Source organism: Malaya genurostris, chromosome 3 (assembly GCF_030247185.1).
Source record: "Malaya genurostris strain Urasoe2022 chromosome 3, Malgen_1.1, whole genome shotgun sequence".
NCBI classification, from domain to species: Eukaryota; Metazoa; Arthropoda; class Insecta; order Diptera; family Culicidae; genus Malaya; species Malaya genurostris.
In genome coordinates this window covers 55,633,527-55,647,537 of record NC_080572.1, presented here as the reverse complement: position 1 = coordinate 55,647,537, position 14,011 = coordinate 55,633,527, and the positions used below count along the sequence as shown (strand labels likewise).

At 36.0% G+C, this 14,011-nt stretch overlaps 1 protein-coding gene across 2 annotated transcripts in view; it reads left to right on the top strand.

Moving 5' to 3' along the window:
* LOC131435037 (leucine-rich repeat neuronal protein 3-like) overlaps positions 1 to 14,011 on the top strand; it is a 584,845-nt gene that overhangs the window by 326,295 nt on the left and 244,539 nt on the right. The window contains exon 3 of one of the 2 annotated variants that reach the window (XM_058602505.1): positions 11,660 to 11,690. The exons of the other annotated variant lie outside the window; for it this stretch is intronic. The gene's annotated coding sequence lies outside the window, so the exon portion shown is untranslated. The remainder of the gene's footprint in view (positions 1 to 11,659; positions 11,691 to 14,011) is intronic. 2 annotated transcript variants of the gene reach the window in all.

The following is a 14,011-nucleotide window of genomic DNA, read 5'->3' as shown; positions in this document are numbered from 1 at the left end:
ATTTACAGAACATACCTGAAAATCAGAAAACCGTTACAAATGCCACGCCTAATTCGGCACTGATTTCTTCGAAACAAAAAACAGGTACGGTCAATTCATCTTCTAACGAAAACAATTTATTGACAGGTAGATCGACCTCGTCATCATCTTCTTCTAATGTCAGTTATGCTGGTATATTAGGTAGAAATCTATCACCTATTTCTTCTAATGTAAATAATCAAAACACAGGACCGCCTTGCAGTTCTTCTTCTAACGAAAACAATTTATTAATAGGTAGACCGGCCAAATCATCTTCTTCTAATGGCAGTCTACCTACAAATATTCCTTCAATGCCATTCGCTTCTTTAAAAGAAGTCGATTTAGGCGATATAACTGAAAATAAAATGATCTACCTACAAGATCAACTTTTTCAAATGATCATCCAAATGAATTCAACTTCATCACTTTTTGAAGCATTTCAAATCGGATGGAAATTTGCAAATAATATTATAATGAATTTAAAATTTAACAGTGATGTTAAATAATTATTTGAATATTTTAAATTGGAATGCTCGATCTTTGAAATCGAGTGAAGATGAATTTTATAATTTTCTCAAAGTTCACAAAATTCATATTGCCATTGTGACAGAAACTTTTCTTAAACCAAATGTCAAATTGAAAAGTAATCCACATTATGTGGTTCATCGATTTGACAGGTTTACTGGAATGGGTGGTGGAGTTGCCATTTTTGTCCAACGGCAAATTAAACATCGAATTTTACGTTCTTTCAATACTAAAGTTATTGAAAGCTTGGGAATCGAAGTTGAAACCATTCATGGAATTTATTTCATCGCTGGAGCATATTTGCCATTCCAATGCACCGGCGAACAATTAAATTTCTTTAAAGGCGATTTGCAAAAACTTACAAGATATCGATCGAAATTTTTCGTAATAGGGGACTTAAATGCTAAGCATGTCCAGTGGAATTGTAGGCAAAATAACAGTAATGGTAAAATACTTCATAATCAACTCTCAGCTGGTTACTTCACAGTTCTTCATCCCAGTAATCCTACTTGTTTCTCTTCCGTGAAAAACCCGTCTACAATTGATCTGGTTCTAACAGATCAAAGTCACATTTGTAGTGAACCGATTACTCATGCTGACTTTGACTCAGATCATCTTCCAGTAACATTCAGACTTTCCAACGAAGCTATAATTAATCCAATTAGTTCTATTTTCAACTATCATAGAGCTAATTGGTTGGATTACAGATCTCACATTGAAAATCATGTGGATCATGAAACTATTTTAGAAAATTCTGCGGACATCGACACAGCAATTGACAATTTGAATCATTATATTATCGAAGCTAGAAATCTTTCAGTTCCCAAAGCTCAAACTAAATTAAATTCTCCTATCATCGATGACAATCTTCAACTGCTCATTCGGTTGAAGAATGTTCGTCGACGACAATATCAACGTTCTCGTGATCCTGCTATGAAAAACATAGTTAAGGATTTACAAAAAGAAATTAAACATAGATTTACTCTTTTGCGAAATGAAAATTTCGCTAAAGAAGTTGAACAAATTAAACCATATTCTAAACCTTTCTGGAAACTTTCTAAGGTTCTTAAGAAACCTCAGAAACCAATTCCTGCTCTCAAGGAAGGTAATCAAATACTTCTTACAAATGGTGAAAAAGCTCAAAAACTTGCTCAGCAGTTCGAGAGTGTTCACAATTTTAATTTAAACGTTGTGAGTCCCATTGAAAATGAAGTCTCACTGAAATATGATCATATTTCAACCCAAGTGTTATCACACGATGACATTATTGAGACGAATTTTGATGAAATTAAATCAATTATTAGGAAACTCAAAAACATGAAGGCTCCTGGTAATGATGGAATTTCTAATATTCTTATTAAAAATCTTCCCGATGTTGCCTTGAGACTCTTGGTCAAAATTTTCAACAAGTGTTTTTCATTAGCTCACTTCCCAAAAAAAAGGAAAAACGCTAAAGTAATTCCTATCCTCAAACCTGATAAAAACCCAGCAGAAACATCAAGTTATCGCCCAATTAGCTTACTTTCTTCTATCAGTAAACTTTTTGAAAAAATTATCTTGTTGAGAATGATGACTCATATAAATGAGAATTTAATTTTTTTACCAGAGCAGTTTGGATTTCGTCATGTACATTCAACTACTCATCAGCTTGTCAGAGTAACGAACATGCTAAAATCAAATAAATCTTCTGGGTTATCCACTGGAGTTGCTCTTCTAGACATAGAAAAAGCATTCGACAGTGTTTGGCACAAAGGTTTAATAGCAAAAATGTCTGATTTCCAGTTTCCTATTTATTTGATCAAAATGATTCAAAATTATTTAACTGATCGTACTCTTCAGGTTAGCTATCAGAACTGTAAATCTGAATTGCTACCCGTACGAGCCGGTGTTCCGCAGGGTTCGAGCGTAGCTCCAATCTTGTATAATATTTTCACTTCTGATCTTCCAAATCTACCCGTTGGTTGTCAGAAATCGCTATTCTGTGACGACACAAGTCTGTTAGCCACAGGTAGAAATCTAAGAGTGATCTGCAGTCGCCTACAAAGAAGTTTAAATATTTTCAGTGATTATCTGTCAAAATGGAAAATTAAACCAAATGCAGCAAAAACGCAATTAATTATCTTTCCTCACAAGCCAAGAGCTTCTTTTCTTAAACCAAACAATAATCACATTCTCAAATTGAATGGCTTGGAATTGACATGGTCTGATCAAGCTAAATACTTAGGTTTAACGTATGACAAAAAACTCACTTTCAAGGATCACATTGAAGGAATCCAGGCAAAGTGTAATAAATATATTAAATGTTTATATCCTCTTATAAACAGAAATTCTAAGCTCTGTCTAAAAAACAAATTGTTATTTTATAAACAAATTTTCAGACCAGCCATGCTTTATGCGGTACCAATTTGGTCAAGCTGTTGTTCCACCAGGAAGAAAACGCTTCAAAGGATTCAGAATAAAATTCTGAAAATGATTTTGAAGCGTCCTCCCTGGTTTAGTACAAATGAGTTACACAGACTCACAATTATAGAACCATTAGATGTAATGTCACATAATATTATAAGCAAATTCCGACAAAAATCGATGCAATCTTCAATTGAATCGATTCGCTCTCTGTATTAGTTAGTAAGTTAGTATATAAGTTCCTTTTCCCCATTACACAATACAAGTAGGTTTAGAATTTTCCCTACACAAAAATCTCAGAATTGCGGAAGCAAATAATGTCTTCATGGTAATAACCAAATCATATATATATATATATATATATATATATATATATATATATATATATATATATATATATATATATATATATATATATATATATATATATATATATATAACAGGGCTGAAAAGTCATCACTTGTGGCTGAACACCCAATTTAAATCTTATTAATTTAATTTTAACTCATATTCCAATGAATAGTTATTTTTAAAAAAAAAAAAAAAGGGCATCAAAATATTGGAGGATCGCTCTAGATAAAGAGTATTTTGAAGAAAAAACATTCTCTCTCTCTCTCTCTCTCTCTCTCTCTCTCTGTGTGTGTGTGTGCGTGTGTGTGTGTGTGTGTATGTGTGTGTGTGGGTGAGTGTTTGTGTGTGTGACAAATATTGTCGCTCACTTTTCTCGGAGATGGCTTAACCGATTTTCACAAACTTGGAATCAAAGGAAAAACCGTTTTTCACAAACATAACCGTTTTTCACAAACATAAATTCAAATGAAAGGTTTCACAAAGTTCCTGATTATCATTCGGATCCGACTTCCGGTTCTGTAATTACAGGGTAATATGCACCAAAAATGTGAAAATAATGCATTAAAAATGTGAAAATAATGTCACTCACTTTTCTTAGATATGACTCAACCGTTTTTCATAAACTTAAATTCAAATGAAAAGCTCCACAGTTGCATACAAAGTTCCTGAGTTTCATTTGGATCAAACTTCCGGTTCTGGAATTACAGGGTGATATGCACCAAAAATGTGAAAATAATGTCACTCATTTTTCTCGTAGATGGCTGAACCGATTTTCACAAACTTAAATCAAAATAAAAGGTCTCACAGTCTCATACAAAGTTCCTGAATTTCATTTACATCCGACTTCCGGTTCTGGAATTACAGGGTGATATACACCAAAAATGTGAAAATAATGTCACTCATTTTTCACGTAGATGGCTGAACCGATTTTCACAAACTTAGATTCAAATGAAAGGCCTCATAGTCCCATACAAAGCTCCTGAATATCATCTAGGTCCGAATACAGGATGATATGCACCAAAAATGTGAAATTAATATCACTTAATTTCCTCGAAGATGGTAGAACCGATCCTTATATTCGCAAATCTATGTCCCAATACGGAGAGATTCTCTCTATCGAAAAAGAAAAGTGGAAGAACTTTTTTCTCCCCAACGAAACCATCAGTGTCCCCTATAGAACAAAGTACACCAGCTGCAGCTAATATCCTATCCAACGCCTGTGCAAAGAATAACGATTGTTCCGCCAATAACAGTGATGCTGAACCAATGGACGGGAGTGTGAATAGCGAACCACTGCTTCCCCTTCATTCATTAGATAACAGCGAAAGTGCCTCTCCTCCAAGAAAAAAATTATAGCAAGATCCAGTAAAAAAAAATAAAAAAAATTATGTCACACGACCGCGTTAAACTTAAGTGTAAAGAAGCCGAATAAAAAAAAACTTTATGAAAAACACATTCTATAGGCGGTGGTGTGCTTAATTCATACGCTTTTCTCGTCGCTTATTTTCATGGCGTGATTCGTTGGCGGTACTCTCATTCAAAGTGTTCCGCTGACTTATTGTTTGTACTTTTCTCTATTTGATACGCCTCTTTTAAGTGGTTTGAGCTAAGAGAATAAGCCATCAAGAATAACCCGCATATCTTCGTACTAAATGAGCTGTTCTACTGCTTTGCATAGTGTTTTTGTGCCCAACTAGAAATCTATTCGGAAAATTTACAAATTATAATCTAAGTATCTAAGTAACTAAGTAACTAAGTATCAGAACCAAGTCTGAATTCTTTTTGATTCCAAAGTCCTGTTTGTCGTAGATATTCTAAAGTTGGAATAGTTGAAGTGTCAAATATAAATTCATTATATTGTTTAGAATTTATCGGCCGTCAAATAAAATAACTCCATATTTCCCTGTAAATTTAAGTGAATTACGACGCTTCTTTTATATGCTACTATTAGGATGTAAATTTACCCGATTTAGTTCAAGTGTTTTCTATTGAGTTGCTTATTATTAGAAAATTGTTCATACACTTGCTAGTACTTCAGACAATTTCAGTTCAGTGAATAAAACTACAATAATCATGCCTGCCGAGTTAACATTATTTTCCTTGAGAGCTTCACCGTATCCTATGGTTAGCTTAAGAGCTTCGGTGTAAAAGCGCTCAATTTTTGCCTCTTGGCTGATTTGCTTCATACTCCGAAGGGTATACTTAAAGTTATCCACTTCATTTAGCATTATTCGTGCACCATCATTATCATCACCAGCATCATCATCATCGTCATCCTTTCTCAGCAGCGCCTGAACGAATGAACGAACGCAACCGAGAAACAAAGCTTGGTGCGGCTCAACTTCATGCGGTTCACGGTTGGTCTTCCCAGCTGGTGATGGGCGAGGTGGGCCAATGCCAACAACGGAACTGCGACTAAATCCAAAAGGACGACGACTCCGTGCTGAAAGAAGAAACGTTCAACGCTCACTTGACTTTTAACTGGTTGCCCTCCATTCTGCTGCTGGAAAATAGCGCTGGTAGTAGCCTAACCTAGACACCGGAGTCTCCGGAGAGTGCCGAAAGACAAAAGGTTCAACCGAGGAAATGAAATAAGAAAACAGCGCAGATAATCGGCTGCCGCAATATAGCTAATGGTTGCTTTAATTGCTCTCAGCTCATGAGAGGTGTCTTCTACTCCTGAAGGGAAAGACTACCTTTTTCCGGATGAAGTCAGTCCAGCTTTGGGATCTAAAACAGCCAGGAATGGCAAGCTATCTTGCAAATTTATGGTAACCAAAGGATGGCAATATCTGATTGTGCAAGGCTAGCACTAGAATCGCCGGAATCGTCGATTGTCGAGAGCCTGGTGGTGTTCACTAACGTTAACAAACATTTGCGAAAGTGGAATCTTGTTTTTCGATTGCTAATTGTTTCAAATCGAAATATTGAAGCATTATTCTCTTAGCTCAAACCACTTTACGAATCGGATCAAATTCCACGTACGCTACAAATGCACTGTTACATTCAAACCTATCCATAACAATTCGTGTCCATCCGCGGAAAATCGTTTCCAAGCCCAATTGAGCCCCAACTATTACCAAATTTCGGTACGGTATGTAATTTGCTCCGCAAAATTCGTTACATCCAATTACACCGGAAGCAACGGCAGCCGAGCCAAGCATGTTTTCATAAAACTGGTTCTAAAATCACACTTCTGATAGATCCGACCGGGCTGCGGTGATATCTCAAACATCCATCACAACATTCTGTTCGACTCAAACGCACACATTCGCACGGCTACACGTTCATTATATGCTCCGTGCTGAGACCCCGCCTTACTGTTCCATTTACCGCCCAACCAGGCGGAGCCTGTCATAATATCAATTTTAATCAAATTCATCCTAAACCATACACACCACACCGCCCCAGTGAACCCAGTTTCCGGTGCAGTGCAATATAATGTATAAATATAATTTGTTTCCATCACTAGTAACAATGGCAGCCGGGCTGTTTTGAACCATCTTCGCCTTCAGCATACATGCTCCGTTCGGTAGGAACCCGGCAAAATGCCAACCGTTGTCTGCCGTCCGGATCCACAACAAATGACATTATAATCATTCTAACCCGAAGTTACGCATAAATATCTTTCCTCGGTTTCCGCAACACAAACATTTCACTCTTGATCATTGAGGCCGTTCTGTTGCACCGACCTCAGGAAGCTGACCGTTCAACTGAAAATAGAACCCGGTACGTGGATGGTGTTCAAGCTTCTACCTTTCGCCGAAGATCAAGATAATTTCATCAGGACATAGCTGGGCTCCGGTTCGATGCATGGCAAGCATTAGAGAACTTACCACCATAATTGCACGAGTATCTACTTGCTTTGCAGTCACAGTGCTCCCGGCTGAAAATCGAAATAAGATACCTTTGATAGAAAACTTCGTCATGCTATCTTGCAACGGAAGCAACAAACTTTTGGTTGATGAGGTTCACATAGATAATAGCTGTGTGTTGCTATACAGTGTGTTTTGATCTAGATCAAACAATAATGTATCAGACTGTGCATGTTATGATGGAGATAGTAGGCAAAAATGACCGTACACAAAAAAACGCATGGATTGAAGAGCAAACAAAACTCTCAAAGCAGACGAAAGTGGTCAGAAAAGAATTGGATTCAAAATAGAAACAAAAAATAATGAAAAAGAACAGATCATAGGCTACAAAGTACAATAAGCAGCGATCGGACAACAAAGAACAGTGATTAGTAAACCACGAACAAATTTCAGGCAAAATCTTACAAAGAACGAAACGGAACAAAGAATAGTGAAAAGGTAAAGTGATAACTGATTCCAGGAAACATTAAATGAAAAACCAATAACAAAATACAATTATTCAACTGAAAACAGATATTCAGTCATGAGATGTATTTAGACAGCAAAAAACAATGCAAGGAGAACAGAAAACAAAGAACAGGGAAATGATTGCAGAGAACAGGAAACAGAGAAAAGATAACTGAGAACAATAAACATAGAACAGACAGAAAATGGATGACGTCAATTAAAATAAATAATTTTGACTGCAGATATCAATTGAGGTGAATAGAGTATTGAAAAAGGAGAGCAGAAAACATTGCACAAAGAACATATAACATAGAAGAACAGATAACACTCAACAGAAAATGTAGACTGCAGAAAAAAACGAAAAGAGCACAAAGAGCTAAAAACCGAGCACAGGGAACAGAGAAAAGAAGCGCATGGAACAGAGAAAAGAAGCACATGGAACGAATAATTTCAAGCAGAACAGAATATTTAGACTGCAGAAAACAATGAAGAGCAGAGAGCGAAGAACAAAGAACATAGGACATAGAACATAGAACATAGAACATAGAACATAGAACATAGAACATAGAACATAGAACATAGAACATAGAACATAGAACATAGAACATAGAACATAGAACATAGAACATAGAACATAGAACATAGAACATAGAACATAGAACATAGAACATAGAACATAGAACATAGAACATAGAACATAGAACATAGAACATAGAACATAGAACATAGAACATAGAACATAGAACATAGAACATAGAACAAAGAACAAAGAACATAGAACATAGAACATAGAACATAGAACATAGAACATAGAACATAGAACATAGAACATAGAACATAGAACATAGAACATAGAACATAAAACATAAAACATAGAACATAGAACATAGAACATAGAACATAGAACATAGAACGTAGAACATAGAACATAGAACATAGAACATAGAACATAGAACAGAGAACATAAATCATAGAACGTAGAACATAACTCTGATGGTTCTTGAAGGGTTGTGATGAACATTTCCGGTTCGGAAGACGTAACCGAAAAATCGAAGTTTATTTTGAGTACACTAAACTTTCTCACAGCTGCCTTGACCGATTTCGAAAATCTTTGACACGTTTCTGAGCTACTATTACGTTATTCCACAATACTTATGGCGAACACTTTATGTTTCCAAGGCGAAGGAATAATCGTGAAAGTAACGACACTGACAAGTCGCACCTTTTCTATTCACGTTGTTTATTATTTTCTCAGAGAGTGCTCAACAATCCAATTCAAATGTTGCCGAATTAATGACGAAAAGATTGAAGTACACTTTTGTAAAATACTCACAATACACACTGACTGGACCCGAATAAATCCACCTGAATGTATGTAAAAAAAACAATTTCGAGATGATATTAAATAAATTTGAGAAAGGCATGATCACACCACTAGTTTACAAATACAAAAAAAAACATTAACTTTTTTGTATTTCTAAACTATTTTGCATCAAATGCTTGAAGTTTTGAAAAAGCATTCAACTTGTCCAATTGAATTCCTACAACCTCTTTTTGGACACAATATTGGTGAAATTAGTCAATATTGGTGAAATCAGCAACGATTCGAAGAAAATGTTAACAGAAATGGATCTATGGATCTCAAATTTATTGACTTTTTCGTTATCAACAAGATACTTCTGCAAACGACAACTTTATTTTTACAAAATATTCGAAAAAAACTAAAATTTTTGGAACGGTTTCTTTCAAACGGTGTGTTAATATCCATTGAAGTAGTTGTACTTTACCTATCTTTCATGAGTCCTACGGTCATTTAATTTATTTTCGCAGGGAAAACTTTTTCGAATCTCTTTGTCTTCGCTCTTTACTCGTCGCAGAAAGTACGCAAGCACGGTTGAAACACGCAGCATAATTTCATAACGGACATCACACAAAAATGCTGGGACACCGTCATTCAGATGGTAATATGTTTTATGATGAAATTCGCGCGAAACCAAAAAATGGCCAAGGCAAAAATTAAAATTTCAAAATAAATTACATTTCCTTCACATTAGCATACCCTTTTGGTGTGCAGCCGTACGGCACTTGACCGGGCGCGAAATCGGGTTGGCCCACACCACCACAGGCATCCGAACCGAAACCGGCCAGGAAGCTGAACGGAATTTTTATTTAAATTAGCTTCCAACTGGAGGAACTCAATCGCCGCGATATTGGCCCTCGGTTTTCAAAATTCACAACTCATTTCTGCTGGCCTCCAGAACCGGGCCTAGAGCTGGCACCACCGCCGACTGCGAAATGAATCAGACGGATAGGCGAAAGAACCTAGAGTAGAATAACCGTACGGTGCGGAATATTTAGGATCACTCTGCCGAGAAGATTGCTCTTAAACAACCCACTTCATTTGCATGGAAATGTGGTGTTTTTATTGGATGGCGAATCTTGGCGCTGCCTTTTCCGCACTTGGAAGCAAAACAGTGTTGGCAATTGCAGAAGCGATCCAACCGAGCGAGGAACGAAGGAGTGGCAGAGGCAGCTGATAGTCTAAGTCAAAATGTAGTCAACAGCACAAGCAACCACTAAATTTAATTAAATCCTCAAACAAACTGGTAGAAGAACTATTCCCGATGGAGAAAGATTGAAGAAATCAAGGAAAATCAAATGGAAAGTAGTTCGATATGTAGGGATGAGGGAACTGACAGCATCAGGAATATTTAGTAAAGTCAGATATGGTTTCAGGAAGCTGAAAAGTTTGCGGTGGTGGAAAAGGTTAAAATTATTCAAATTTATTTTGACTGTTGACTGAACCAATGTTAAAACAAATGTTTATTCAAGGCGCTATGTTTCGCAGAAGAAATTTAAATAATTTTTTTTGTACACAGCAAGAGTGTTATCCGAAAACGTTGTATCTTAGGGTTATTGTACCAGTAGTCATCTGATTAGTTGAGTCATCACTATATTTTGCGGATTACTCTACTTCTAAACCACCGAGTTGTGGAAAAAACGCATACAATATCTTAGCTTCGGCTTTGAGAAACTATATCACAGATCTTAATGCATCGAACAGCGATAGCAGATCTCTCACTCTAACTAGTGGTTTAGTACATGAGATGAATGAAGGATCCGTTATTCTATATATTTGAAAACAAATGCCATGGTTATATATTATACAAAGTGCATGTTTGTTAGGCGGGTATAACAGTATTTAAAAAATCGGCACCTTTACTCAGTGGTTTGGGTACTCCAAAATGTACTTGCATATATAAGTTTACAGTATATTAAAAAGTTATTAATCAATCAGAATGTTTCAAAATAGCGTTTTAAATAAAAATACTCAAACTGAATGGTACTGTCTTCTTTGCCAATTATTCGTTCAATAATCTCATTTTTACGCTTCGTCTTCGATTCATCAGTGCAGTTAGCGCCCCCTAGCGGTTTAGTCATCAGACGATACTTGGCCTAAGCCGGTGCCCATGCGGTGCCAAAACCCCTGAACAATCGCCTAATAATGATTAAAAGTTGGAACCGATTCAAATTATTGGATTCGAAAAACTATCTGTTAAACTGTTTGCCAACGCTACTAACCCCAGGAGAGTCTGTTTTGTCACAAAATTAGATTTCAACTAGAGTCGAAAAAAATCCAATTCCAAAAAAACAGCTTTAATCTAGCAGCTATCATCACCAGAGTAATCATCGCGCACGATTACCATGATGGTTTGCTGTTTGCGAAAGAATGGCATCAGTATGCTGTTTTTTTTCATCTTGGATAAAGATCCCTGCCGGGAATTGTATCTTTCGTTTCAACTGGAATTGCTTCCAAAGAATACTGTTTGATTTTCTATGGCTGCTCCCGGTAACGATTCCTTTGTGACAGCTTCATCGAAAACTTGGTTCGGTTTAATTAAGCATTTTACAGTCAGACGATGTGTGAGATTCCTCCGACGGTTCATTTACTGTTGGCAACATTCGAAATACTTTCCAGAGCAGAAATCTGTGCTGCAATCTAAACTATGTTCTAATTTTATACCAATTCTCTTTTGCAGGTTCGTAATCCCGTCATCAGTTTGTAAGAATGTAAGTATTTTATGACTTTTGAAGTTGCTCTGAAATGTGCAATTTTCGATAGGAAAGTGATGACATCTGACTGCCAGTGACACGTATGCTCGTGCTACTGAACTCCAATTGTCGTTCGTCCTGAAGTTTGATTACATGGAAAGGAATATCTCGAAGAAATGCCGATATCAACAATCTATTCAATTTCACTGAACACTGAACTTGATCATTTCATCTCCAATTTTGCTCGAGTCAGTAGTGTTCCTTTTCACACTTTTCTTGATTTATGTCACTTTACGCAAAAATCGATCTAAGATTTGAACAGTGCCATCTTACTTGGCTCGGGTTCAACGCATAAGGCGCTGGTCTTGCAAGATGTTAGTCGTATGTTTGAGTCCCGATCTGGAATGGTTATTAGTGTCAGTACGATCGTAGCTCTAGCCATGCAAGGATTCTGTACGCTATGAACCGGCTGCGAAATCTGTTGAAACAGAAAAGCAAAAGTTCCACAAAAGGAATTTAGGGTGAAGTATTATAATATGCCCCCCCTTAAGAAAACATTGAGATATTTCTAAATGTACTGATATATTTTTTCTTCAAGATTGTGGGTATCTCATTGCAATACGCGTGAGGAACATAATTCTCAATGATTTCGGTAGAAGTGATGAGAAATGGTTGATACAAACACATTTTCCAAAACGACCATATTCTGAGTTTTTTCGCTTGCCGTAGGTATAATGCCCCAGCAACCGTATAATATACCTTACAACAAATCAGTGTTATGCCACACAGCAAAAGACATTACGCCCCACCAAAAATGATGTAATATGTCCCTTGATATGTCGATATAGAAGAAAAGCAGATAAAGAAGATATTCTTTGCATCGGAAATCAATGGCATAATCAATTAATTTTAATTGGGAACCAACATTTTGGATCCTCCCAACGCTACATTTTGTTTTAATAACCGTTATAAATCTTTAAAACAATATTTTAACTCGAAACGTACTGTTGAATTGAAGGTGGAACATAATGTCGTATATCAAAGATATGGCTTGGATTCTCTGGACTTTTATACTGTAAATAGAGACATTGGCACTGCTAAAAATTAATTACTAGATAGCAACCGACCATTAGACGTTTTATACGGTTAAAATGCTTATTTAATCGAAGCAAAACCTTACATCGAAAAGCTGCTAATGATGTTTTTAGTTTTTTTTCATATTTTCCAGCAAACGACAACTGCCAAACTTGCATAGCAGAAAGATCTTACGAATGATTAGAAAGGTCTTGAATACATGAAAAAGAAAGTGGGACGTTTTGGCCAGCTTTATAATACTTTCCCCTAATGCCAAAACGCCATCTTATTATTCAACGTACGTAAGTGTCTCTGCTTTCAGATCCATCTCTGACGAATTTAATTGAATAGTATTTTATTTATTTATTCATAGGCAAGGGTAAAGCGCAGTAAAGCTAAGATGTTATTGCTACCTTCTTACCAAATTAAGTTTATCCAAAGTATACATAGAAACTTCTTAAAATTTTCGTAATCTAATCTATGATGCTAACTTTTATAAATATATACAATTTTTACAAACATCATTCCTAATCCTTCCATTCCTAAAAATCCAGCAACCAATCAAATTAAACAGAAATTCATGACCTCATCAAAATCAAATCAATTAAGGTGGCACATGTTCTTGATTCTTTGAAGTAGAATTGACGCTACACACAACTAAAAGATCATTTGAATTTTTGTCTCAAAAGATGCACATAAAGAAAGGGTCATTTATATATATATATATATATATATATATATATATATATATATATATATATATATATATATATATATATATATATATATATATTTAACCTTATAACAGATCGGCTGAAAAGTTCGTATCGTTTCTATGAGAGGGCGCCACTAGAATTAAATCCATACCATTTTCAGTTAGAACCAACCTTCAAAAGATACGTGTATAAATTTGACTGCTGTTTGATTATTAGTTTGTGAGATATTGCATTTTGAGTGAAGCTACTTTTGTTATTGTGAAAAAAATGAAAAAAAAAGAATTTCGTGTGTTGATGAAACACTACTTTTTGATGAAAAAAAGTGCCGCCGATACCAAAAAATGGCTTGATGAGTGTTATCCAGACTCTGCACCGAGCGAAGCAGCAATTCGTAAGTGGTTTGCAAAATTTCGTACTGGTCATATGAGCACCGAAGACGATGAACGCAGTGGACGTCCAAAAGAGGCTGTTACCGACGAAAACGTGAAAAAAAAATCTACAAAATGATTTTCAATGACCGTAAAGTGAAGTTGATCGAGATAGCTGACA